An 11,137-nucleotide genomic window follows, 5' to 3' on the forward strand; every position below is an offset into this window, starting at 1 on the left:
CTGCTCTCTCCCCCTCTCTCACCTACTGATTTTTCTCTCCCTCTCTCTACTACTGATCTCTGTCACCTCTCTCTTACTGTTCTCTCTCTGTCCCCTACTGATCTTATCCTCTCTTGCTGCTCTCTCTCACTCCTCTCTCTGTCTTGCTGCTCTCTCTCGATCTCTCGCTGCTCTCTTTTTCTCGCTCTCACTCACTGCTCTTTCTCTCTCTTTCCCTCTCTCTCTCCTACTGATCTCCCTCTCTCTCTCTCTCTCTCTCTCTCTCTCTCTCTCTCTTTCTCTCTCTCTCTCTCTTTGTCTCTGCTCTCTGGTGAAATCTTTTGTTTTTGTGACTCTGTTGGGTGGCTCTGACTTCACAACCTGTTTTTCTTATTTGTGTTCAATTTCAGGTGAATGTGTGTGTGTGTGTTTTGTTGGGACATGTAGAAACATCTGATTCATGTGGAAAATCTGTGTGTGAGTATGTTTGGAGTCGCTGGTCCAGCCTTGCACAACAAACTGTACTTCATATATATGGAAAATATTTACAGCACTGTGTACAATTTAATAACCATCCTTCAGTTATTTATCTCCCAGACAAAACAGCATTGAAGTGCAAGTTTATTTTTCATCAGAAAAAGCAGAAAATGTATTTAACAGAAAGCTACACAGAAGCTTCAACAAGTACATGTAATATCATATTTACTGACCACTCTTTCCCTTTATTCCAGCTTCCACTCTTTTCAGGAGACTCACATTCAGTTTCTCTAATAAACCTGCAGGGATGTTTTCCACACCTCCAAAGGTCAGTCTCAGAAGCTGGTTGATGATTTTCTGAAGTAATCAAACCCATTCAGTGGTGTTGGGGTCTGGACTCTGGGGTGGTCATTGTTCAGCTTCTTTGTTTGATGTGTCTGTCTCCTTTTTCTTAGTGAGGTTCTTCTTGAACAGCTACACATCCTTTCAGACCCATAGCACTGAGTGGTCTTCTCACAGTGGAAGGATGGACAGAAACACCTATGGATCTATTCAAATCTGAAGCAGCTTGATTTTCTCCTCTCTCTCAGAGATGAAAGCTTTAAGTGATGTTTATCTGATGGGGAGAGTGTTGGTGTTGACCAGGTCTTCCAGGTGGTTGTTAGGAGTACTTGTCAGTGCACCGTGAGTAAGGCCTGTGGACCTCCAGTTTAACCAAGCAAGAGAGCATGAAACACAGCCATCCACCGGAGTGAGACAGAGATACAAAAATCAGTGACCATTGTCCACAGGCCAGACCAGATTTCAGATTACATTTTCCTTTGCACAGCGTCATAACAACTGTGTGTTTCTTGCACCACAATATTTTTTTCATATCAACTACATTAATCAATGTCCTTCTTTAAGTCATGGCACTTTTGGCTCAAAAAATGACATAAAATATGCTTGAATGTGACCACAAATATCTCTGTTATTTACAAATATACATTAAATGACATCTTTTCTTTCCATACAGTGTTGCAAATGGTTTGACAAAATCTAGAACCCGTTTTTTTCTGTATCTTTTTAACTGTTATATTAATGTTATTGCATAGTAAGAACATAAATGTGACAAATGGTTCTAAATGACATCTAATTTGCCCTTAAAGGGGACTTCCATTTATTTTTCAATATCTGGGATAATTCAGTGGTTGAAATATACATCATTCAGAGTGGTTTGATGTGATTAATTTGCTGATAAACTTGTAGATAAACTTTACAGTGGTGGTGATAGGAACCAGGGGTTACAATGTCTACAACATAAATATATCAATTTTATTTACTACGCAAAACCTACATCTCTGTTCTGAATTTTTATATGTAACCTTGATGATGGCAAAATAGTGGTCAAACTATGTTGTCCCTCATGTGTCCCTCTACTATGAAACCAAAGACCAAAACATTGTTTTACAGTAGTTTTGTGACAGTATATCAGACATTAGGCAGTGTATTCATAACAATTTCATGCAATGACTTTCAGTGACAGCATTAAAGAGTTTCGCTACAACAAAGCGTTTCCTGGATAAGTGGGCCGTGATTGGACTGAAATAGCCAATCACAGCACAGTATGGTGGACATACTCTAAAACAGACAGGGAGTTTTCAGGTTTTACTTTACTAAGTAAAATGGCTAAGTATCGGTATGCCCTTGTTTCTTGGACTAAGGGACCAGACAAAGATATGATTAGCATCGTACCAACAAGCTGGATAATGGACTTTGACCCAAAAGACACGTCCAGAACACATCCTGTGGAATGTCGTATGACAAACACCAAGAATCCTGTCAAAGTCGAGCATGCAGTGGTGCTGCAGTTAGCAGGTAAGTATGATTCTGTTAGCCCTTAGGTATTCAGTGTTAGTGTTGTTGTTTGTCCCCATGTTTTTGCTATGAAATTCTATCTTTTCACTTTAACATAGAAAAAGATTCTACACTGAAATCTGCGGAGCACAAAAATTTAAATGTGGACATGCCAAAAGACCACAAGAGACCCAGGAAACACAAATGCTTGTTCTTTGATGAAGATGAGGATACAGAAACAAACTGAAATTGCAAGAAAGGTAATTGAACAGCTGTACAGTGCACTATGTGTGGTGAATGGATTGCACTTGGATGCAGACAGTGCTACCGTCTATACAGGCTACTGTATGGTATTGAAGCTATGGACTGACCCGCCCATTCCCCAGACCTGAATCCGATTGAGCACATCTGGGATATCATCTCTTGCTCCATCCACCAAACGCCACATTGCAACAGGAGTTGGCAGATGCTTTAGTCCAGGTCTGGGAGGAGATCCCTCAGGAGACCATCCACCACCTCATCAGGAGCATGCCCAGGCATTGTAGGGAGGTCATACAGGCACATGGAGGCCACACACAATACTGAGCTTCATTTTGACTTGTTTTAAGGACATTACATCAAAGTTGGATCAGCCTGTCGTGTGTTTTTCCACTTTAATTTTGTGTGTGACTCCAAATCCAGGCCTCCATTGGTTAATAAATTTGATTTCCATTGATGATTTTTGTCTGATGTTGTTGTCAGTACATTCAAATTTGTACAGAACAAAGTATTCAATGAGAATATTTCATTCATTCAGATCTAGGATGTGTTATCTGAGTGTTCCCTTTATTTTTTTGAGCAGTGTATTATACTTCTATATATACAATATATGAAAAGTGGCAATTCCTTATGTATTATACAATATATTGTAATATATTGATTACTATATCTCACAATATATTAGTCTGTATATTTTCAGTAATTTTTAAAATATAAATATCTTTTTTTTCCAGTGAAATATTAATCAGTATCATTTACTACAGCAAGGAGGAATATTAAATTTGTTTAATCTTTTCAAATAATTAGTAAATCACTAACACTAAATAATTAAATATATTGGTAGTTAATATATAGGGAAATATATTTTCATTGCATAATTGTCTCCTCAGTTCCCAAAAATTTACAGAGTGCGGTTAAAATAAGAGGTGATGAAACACAGCGGTAAACTGTCCCTGTCCAAGCTATGTTGGAATGTGTTGTTGGCATCAAATTCAAAATAGGCATATATTTTGCCAAAAAACAATACAATTTCTCAGTTTCAACATTTGATTTGCTCTCATTGTACTATTTTCAATTAAACATAGGGTTTCAATGATTTGTACATCATTGCATTTTGTTTTATTTACATTCTGCACAGCATCCCAACTTTAGCAATGCACTTGTACATTTAAGCACCATAAAATGATCCTGCACTGTATAACTGTCATCTTAACATTTACAATAGATGAGTTTGATTGACTAAGTGATTATTAGACCATTTCATATTTTTAAATTCACCAAATTTTAGAAGAGGCAGTACGTACACTATTGCCAAAAGTCTAAATGATTAAACTCAGGTGTTCCAATCACTTCCATGGCCACAAGTGTATAATACCAAGCCCCTAGGCCTGCAGACTGCTTCTACAGACATTAGTGTAAGAATGCGTCGCTCTCAGGAGCTCAGTGAATTCCAGCGTGGTACCATGATCGGACACCACCTGTGAAACAAATCCAGTTGTGAAATTTCCTCACTACTAAATATTCCACAGTTAACTTTCAGCAGTATTATAACAAAGTCAAAGCAATTGGGAATGACAGCAACTCAGCCACAAAGTGGTAGGCCATGTAAAATGACAGAGTGGGGTCAGTGGATGCTGAGGCACATAGTGCCTAGAGGTCACCAACTTTCTGCAGTGTCAATCACTACAGACCTCCAAACTTCATGTGGCCTTCAGATGAGCTCAAGAACAGCACAGAGAGCTTCATGACAGAGCAGCTGCATCCAAGCCTTACAACACCAAGCCCTATGCAAAGCATTGAATTCAGTGCTGTAAAGTGCTGCCACAGGACTCTAGAGCAGTGGAGATGTGTTCTCTGACGTGACAAATTACGTTTCTCCATCTGGCAATCTGATGGATAAGTCTGGGTTTGGCAGTTGCCAGGAGAACGGTACTTTTCCAACTGCATTGTGCTAAGTGTAAAGTTTGGTGGAGGGGGCATCATGGTGTGGGGTTGTTTTTCAGGAGTTGGGCTCGGCCCTTAGTTCCAGTGAAAGGAACTCTTAATGCTTCAGCACCAAGAGATTTTCGACAATTTCATGATCTCAACTTCGTGTGAATAGTTTGGGGACGGCCACTTCCTGTTCCAGCATGATTGCGCACCAGTGCACAAAGCAAGGTCCATAAAGACATGGATGAGCGAGTTTGGTGTTGAAAAACTTGACTGGCCTGCACAGAGTCCTGACCTCAACCCGATAGAACACCTTTGGGATGAACATCAGTGAGTGACCTCACAAATACGCTTCTGGAAGAACGGTCAAAAATTCCCATAAACACACTCCTAAACCTTGTGGAAAGATTTCCAGAAGAGTTGAAGCTGTCATAGCTTATATAACATCATATTAAACCCTATGGATTAAGAATGGGATGTAACTCAAGTTCAAATGCATGGGAATGCAGATGAGCTAATACTTTTGGGATTATAGTGTATAATAAAAACAGAAACAGTCAGTAACTATTATAAATTATTCTGAAAAATCCATAAATTATTCAGTAACTATTAGTTATTTGGTAACTTATGAGTTATTCAAGAAATACTGAGAATTTTGCAGTAAGTCTTGTGAATTATTAGTTGTAAATGATTCTGTTTACTGTCTACAACTGCACTCATGACTTAGTCAGAACTCAGAAATTTCTAAATTATAGTAGGAAAAGTACACTTGAACAGCCTCCAACTTGTAATGTTCTCTTGGAAAGTTGGCACTTCACAAGAACCAAGAGCTCTAACTTCTCTGAGTTGCAATTCCATGATGTCTTTTCAACATCCTCATAGTGCAATAAGAAAAATAAATAATAGCATGTTTTACACAGTTAGGACATGCTTTAACGTTGTTGCATGTAACTGGAATGCAAGGCTTTTAATCAGACTGGGCTCTTTCATGTCAGTTTTGGGTTCTGTTTAATGTGAATTATGAAAGTCTACATCTACAGGAAACAAAGCACTAACTAACCAGCCCTTCTTGGGAGATTTGTGTGAACTGTGTTAAAGGTATTTGAGTGTTTCATACTGACACAGCAGCCAGATGAACTCTAGCTTACTGCAAGTGTCTACTTTTGCAGTTGAGGTTGAGACTGCATGAGCACTCTGAGGTGAGAAGTAGGAAGTAGGGAAATGAGTTGTCATGAATGTAGCCTAAATATATACACAATCACATGTACACAGACAGGACAGCACAATTGAATAACTCAGGGCAAATAAGAGGGTTAGGAGCACAGGAGGAATACAAAATGAGCATCTGAGGCCTCAGAGGGATGGACAGCACTTGCAGTTGACCTGCAATCAAAATGGACCTTTTTTTGACCCGACCTGGTTGGAAGGAACAGACAGAAGGGGTGTCGTCGGCAGTTGCCGTGAGTAGTTTGTAACAACAAGGTCTCCTAAATGACCGCCAGCTCACCGACAACCTAAATTAATTCTACTGCAGATTTGAATCTCCTGCCCCTTGAAGCTCCTTGCCTCCTCCACCCTGGCTTTCTCATCTCCATCACCTGCTTAGGTCACCATCAGTCAAGAGAACGTTACCAGGCTCTTTGGCTCTGTGGCCAGTCTCTGCATCCACTCTAAAGCACAGCTCTGACCATTTTCCATAAGCATCTTCAACAAATCCCTGAAAATTGGTTCTGTTCCCACATGCTTCAAAGCCACAATCATCATCCCAGTCCCCAAAAAAGCAAACATTACTGGACTAAATAACTGTAGGCCAGTCACTCTGACATCTGTAATTAAGAAAGTCTTTGAACACATGGTCCAAGCCCACCTGGAGGCCATTATAAACCCTCTGCTGAATCCCCTGAGTTTTGCGTACAGAGCTGCCAAGTCTGTCGATGATGACAACATCTCGACAGTCCTGGAACCTACAAGTTCTGTTTTTGGACTTCAGTTCAGCATTCAATACCACAGTGCCAGAGCTGCTGCCTGTCACACTGTGCCAGCTGTCTGTGTCAGATCCCATCTGCCAGTGGAACATGGACTTCCTGAAAAACAGAAGACAGCAGGTGTGGCTAAGAAAACACAAGTCAGATTCCCAGACCCTCAGTATGGGAGAACCAAAGCATTCTCTCACCCCTTTTCTTCAGCCTCTACACCAATGACTGTCTCTCTAAGGAGCCAACTGTGAAGATCCTGAAGACTACAGATAACACCGCTGTGGTGGGCAACAACCCCTTGTCTGCCAACAGAAAGGAAGTCGAGCAGCTGGTTTCCTGATGCAGCAAAAACCACTTGCTGCTGCACATGGAAAAGACGGTGGAGATAATGGTAGACCTCAGGTGCAACCCTCCCTGCTTACCTCCCTTCAACATCAACATCTCTGTGGAGTCACTCAAGTTTCTTAACACAACCATATCTAGGGACCTGAAGTGGCAGAGGAACATGGTTTTTCCTGAGACAGCTGAAGAAAGTCAACCTGCCACAGAGCTTGTTCATCCAGCAAGTCCATCCTCACATCCATAACCATCTGGTTTGAACAAGCCAAACTCCAGCACATAATCAGGACAGCAGAGAGGATCATTAGATGCATCTGCCAATGCTTCAGGACATCTACAACAGCATAAGGCAAAATTACAGCCGACATCTCATCCTGGACATCACCTCTTCCAGTCATTCCCCTCTGGTAGAAAATTCATGGCCATCAAAACCAGCACAACCAGACATGTTAACAGCTTTTCCTCCCGAGCTGTAGATCATTAACCACAGTGGATGCCTCACACTTTAAACTTAAACCAACAAACTTTCCTCATGGTATGTATACTGTTCAAATCATTCTATGTATATATGTCTTCAAACCTGCATATCACTATCACACACACACACACACACACACACACATATATATATATATATATATATATATATATATATATATATATATATATATATATATTGCTGTTGTTGGGACATATATATTCATACTTGCATATGTACAGACATTCACACATCTCTTTAGTCCCTTTACGGCTGCTCTTTATTATTCTTCATTTATTTATTCTACTTTTATTTGTTGTTGTATGTGCATTGTAGTTGAAATAAAATGATTCTGATTATCGTTCATCTCCCTGGTCACATTGAACTCGAGTCATCTTATGCAGGGCCATTGTGTTGTTCTAGACAAAACATAATTGTGCTGCCCACTGCAGATTTGCACCATCACAATCACTAGACAACAGCCAGCACCCCAACCACTCAGACAAAATAAACACTTTAGCAGTAGCATGTTTGGGTTATTCTCTATTTGCCGTGGGAATTCAGGTGGATACATTCTTTCATCCCAAAACTAAACAATCTTAATGTGTCCATTAACATCTCCAATTATCATGTATGCATAAAGTAGAGCTTAATTCCAAATGTTTTTACTGGTGTTACCCCATAATAAGGCATTCTTTTTGTCCTAAATTTACTTATTTTTCCATTTAAATTTATGTGACTGTATCTATTGAAGAAATTCAATTTGAACAATCATGTTACTAAAGCTCTTTTATACACATTGTAATGGTTGGGAGCGAGGAGGCGGATGCATGTGCTGAGGTAAGCAACATTTATTAAGGGCAAATCACAACGGTCCAGGGTCAAACATCCAACACGGAGAGCAGGAGGGACAGACATGACGAAATAAACATTGAATCAAACACCAAACACCAAACACCACGAAAATACAATACATCCACCAGACAATGATTCAAACAATTCAGACAAAGGCCAGTCAAGACAAAGGGCTTAAATATAACAGGGCCAACAAGGGATCACAAGACACAGGTGAAAACACAGGTGGGAACAATCAGGGGCAGAGTCACTAAACAAGGGGGCTGAACTACAAAACCAAAACAAAGAACATGCGGGCTAAACCAAAACACAACAGTAACACATGGACTGGACTGGGAGGGGCCAATCATGACGCACAAAAAAGCAAAAATACAGATGTTTTTTATTTGTAAATTTTGCATAGAAAAAAAAACATCACATCATAACAAATCTCTAACACCAGCGACAATTGTTTAATATTTTAGGAGCTGTACCGGCAGAAATCAAAGTGGTTCAGAAACGTTTTCATGCAATTTTACATACAATAAACACTGAAAAAGCTCATTGTTTGCTTTGTGTCTTATCTCTGTGATTATAAACATGGTAATTTTTCAAAATCTCTGACATTCAATGCACCTCAGTCCAAATGTCCAGTACACTGGACACTGAATATGGTTTACAGTAAACAGAAAAAAAACAATTACAATATTATGTTACTAAGTACCGCAACCCTGAGGGAGAAGCGGCTTAGAAAACTGGTGTTACTGAGTAGGACATGCTTCAAAACAAAACACTATTTTTTTATTTTATTTTTTTTTCCAGTCCAGCCTCTGAGCTGAGTACAGTACATCTCTTGATTGTATGCCAAGTAACAGCTTTACCTGAATTTCTATACTGCCTACACAGCCTCTGCCTGTGATTGGGTGAACTAGCCAGGCTAGCACAAAGACAAAATCAGTACTATCAGATTTAAATATTGATAAAGATCCAATATCTGTATTTATTAGTTTTTCAAGTGTTCTGATCATTGATGGCATTAACATTAGTCACTAGTGTCAAAACAGTTTCAACCAGAATGTCACTGGTGTTACTCTATATTGCCAAAAGTATTCACTCATCTGCGTTCACATGCATATGAACTTGAGTGACATGCCATTCTTAATCCATAGGGTTTAATATGATGTCGGCCCACCCTTTGCAGCTATAACAGCTTCAACTCTTCTGGGAAAGGTTTCCACACTAAGGGGACTAAGGGGGCGAGCCCAACTCCTGAAATACAACCCCACACCGTAATTTTGCACAATGCAGTCAGACAAGTACCGTTCTCCTGGCAACCGCCAAATGCAGACTCGTCTATCAGATTACCAGACGGAGAAGCGTGATTCGTCACTCCAGAGAACACATCTCTGCTGCTCTATAGTCCAGTGGCGGCGCTTTACACCACTGCATTCACTGTAAAGTTGCCAACCTCTGTGCACTATGCTCCTCAGCATCCACTGACCCTGCTCTGTCATTTTACGTGGCCGACCACTTCGTGGCTGAGTTGCTGTCGTTCCCAATCACTTCCACTTTGTTATAATACCGCTGACAGTTGACTGTGAAATATTTAGTAGTGAGGAAATTTCTTTCACTATTCTATTCTTTCACTAATGTTTGTAGAAGCAGTCTGCAGGCCTAGGTGCTCGGTTTTATACACCAGTGGCCATGGAATTGATTGGAACACCTGAAGTCAATGATTTGGATGGGTGGCTGAATACTTTTGTAAATATAGTGTACAGTAGATTAATGTAACACCAGTAACATTCTGGTTAAAACTGAGGATTTTGTAAATTGGTGGTCAGGTGACCTTGTAAACCTATTTAAAATCAGTAATAAAAATTATGTAAAAATGATGGCAATATTTTGACAAATTTTAATTACCCAGCCATTAAAGCACAAAACACCAGTGACACATAGCATTTATGGTTAACACTTTATTTGGATGATCCACTGTAGATGCCCAGTCTTTAAGTAACTTTCAACTAAATATCTACTAAATGAAACTGAACTTGAAGTTCAGTGTGAGAGTAAAATCTATTCCTACTCCTAACCCTAACCATAACCATGATCATACTGTTGTTTGATAATCAACTGAACATCACCAGAACGTTTGTTAGTGATTTAGGTATCTGTAGAGCATCTATAGGTGACCATCCAAATAAAATGTGACCAATTTATGTGCTGCATGATAAACAAAATTAGCATGATTAGTGGCAGCCTGTGCAACGACTGTCCTTAGCTACAATTTTGATATTTGAGTGTCCAAATGGTAATGAACAGATATCTCATTTTCCATTGAAAAGAAAAAAAAAAAAACACCAAAAAAAATGGATTCCAGCTGGAAAAATGTAGAGTCTTAACAACAAACTCATGTTCATGCGCTCATGTTTCAGAGTAGCAAAGTATGCCCAACAAAACAAACAAAACTGTCATGTTTCACTGCTCTATTAAAACTCACGTAAATGTGTAGAGATTTCTACTTTTGTATGAATTGATCATAAAAGTTACAGATGTCCTGTGGTAAAGCTTATTCAGGCGTATAAAGGAAGAGAAGGACAGCAGTGGTTAGAACTGAACTGCAGAAGACACCGGGACTCTTTCATTTTTAATTCAGAACAGTATGTAAACACTGTTTAAAGTGGAACTGAAAAATTTGAATAGAATGAAAGCAGAGTGGTCCAGTCCCGGTACCCACTATCCTCTGTTGAATCCCAAATCCACTTTGCGTTATGGCATTACCGACAAACCGACATAGAATCAAACCTTGGTGAGCAACTTTAACAACTTTCAGAAGCTGTTTATGAATTTTTTTTATTTCTAAATGAGCAAAATACAATGGTGCTAATTAACCTTGTAAAAATGTGGCTATTTCTGCTTTTTGACCCGTTCTTCTCAGATAATCACATGGTTTCTCAGCACTGCTGCAGTGTTTGTTTTAAAATGTAGAGAACAAAAGTTGAAAACTCTAGGATTTTTATTCAGTTTGTGCCCC

At 39.4% G+C, this 11,137-nt stretch overlaps 1 long non-coding RNA gene across 1 annotated transcript; it reads left to right on the plus strand.

The window, feature by feature from the left end:
• The first annotated feature begins 264 nt into the window (after positions 1 to 264).
• On the plus strand, positions 265 to 950 carry LOC108435835. Its single transcript, XR_001858474.1, has 3 exons — positions 265 to 456; positions 711 to 784; positions 912 to 950. It is a non-coding gene; the product is annotated as an uncharacterized LOC108435835 (long non-coding RNA).
• Positions 951 to 11,137: the final 10,187 nt, after the last annotated feature.

Source organism: Pygocentrus nattereri, chromosome 11 (genome assembly GCF_015220715.1).
Source record: "Pygocentrus nattereri isolate fPygNat1 chromosome 11, fPygNat1.pri, whole genome shotgun sequence".
Lineage (NCBI taxonomy): Eukaryota > Metazoa > Chordata > Actinopteri > Characiformes > Serrasalmidae > Pygocentrus > Pygocentrus nattereri.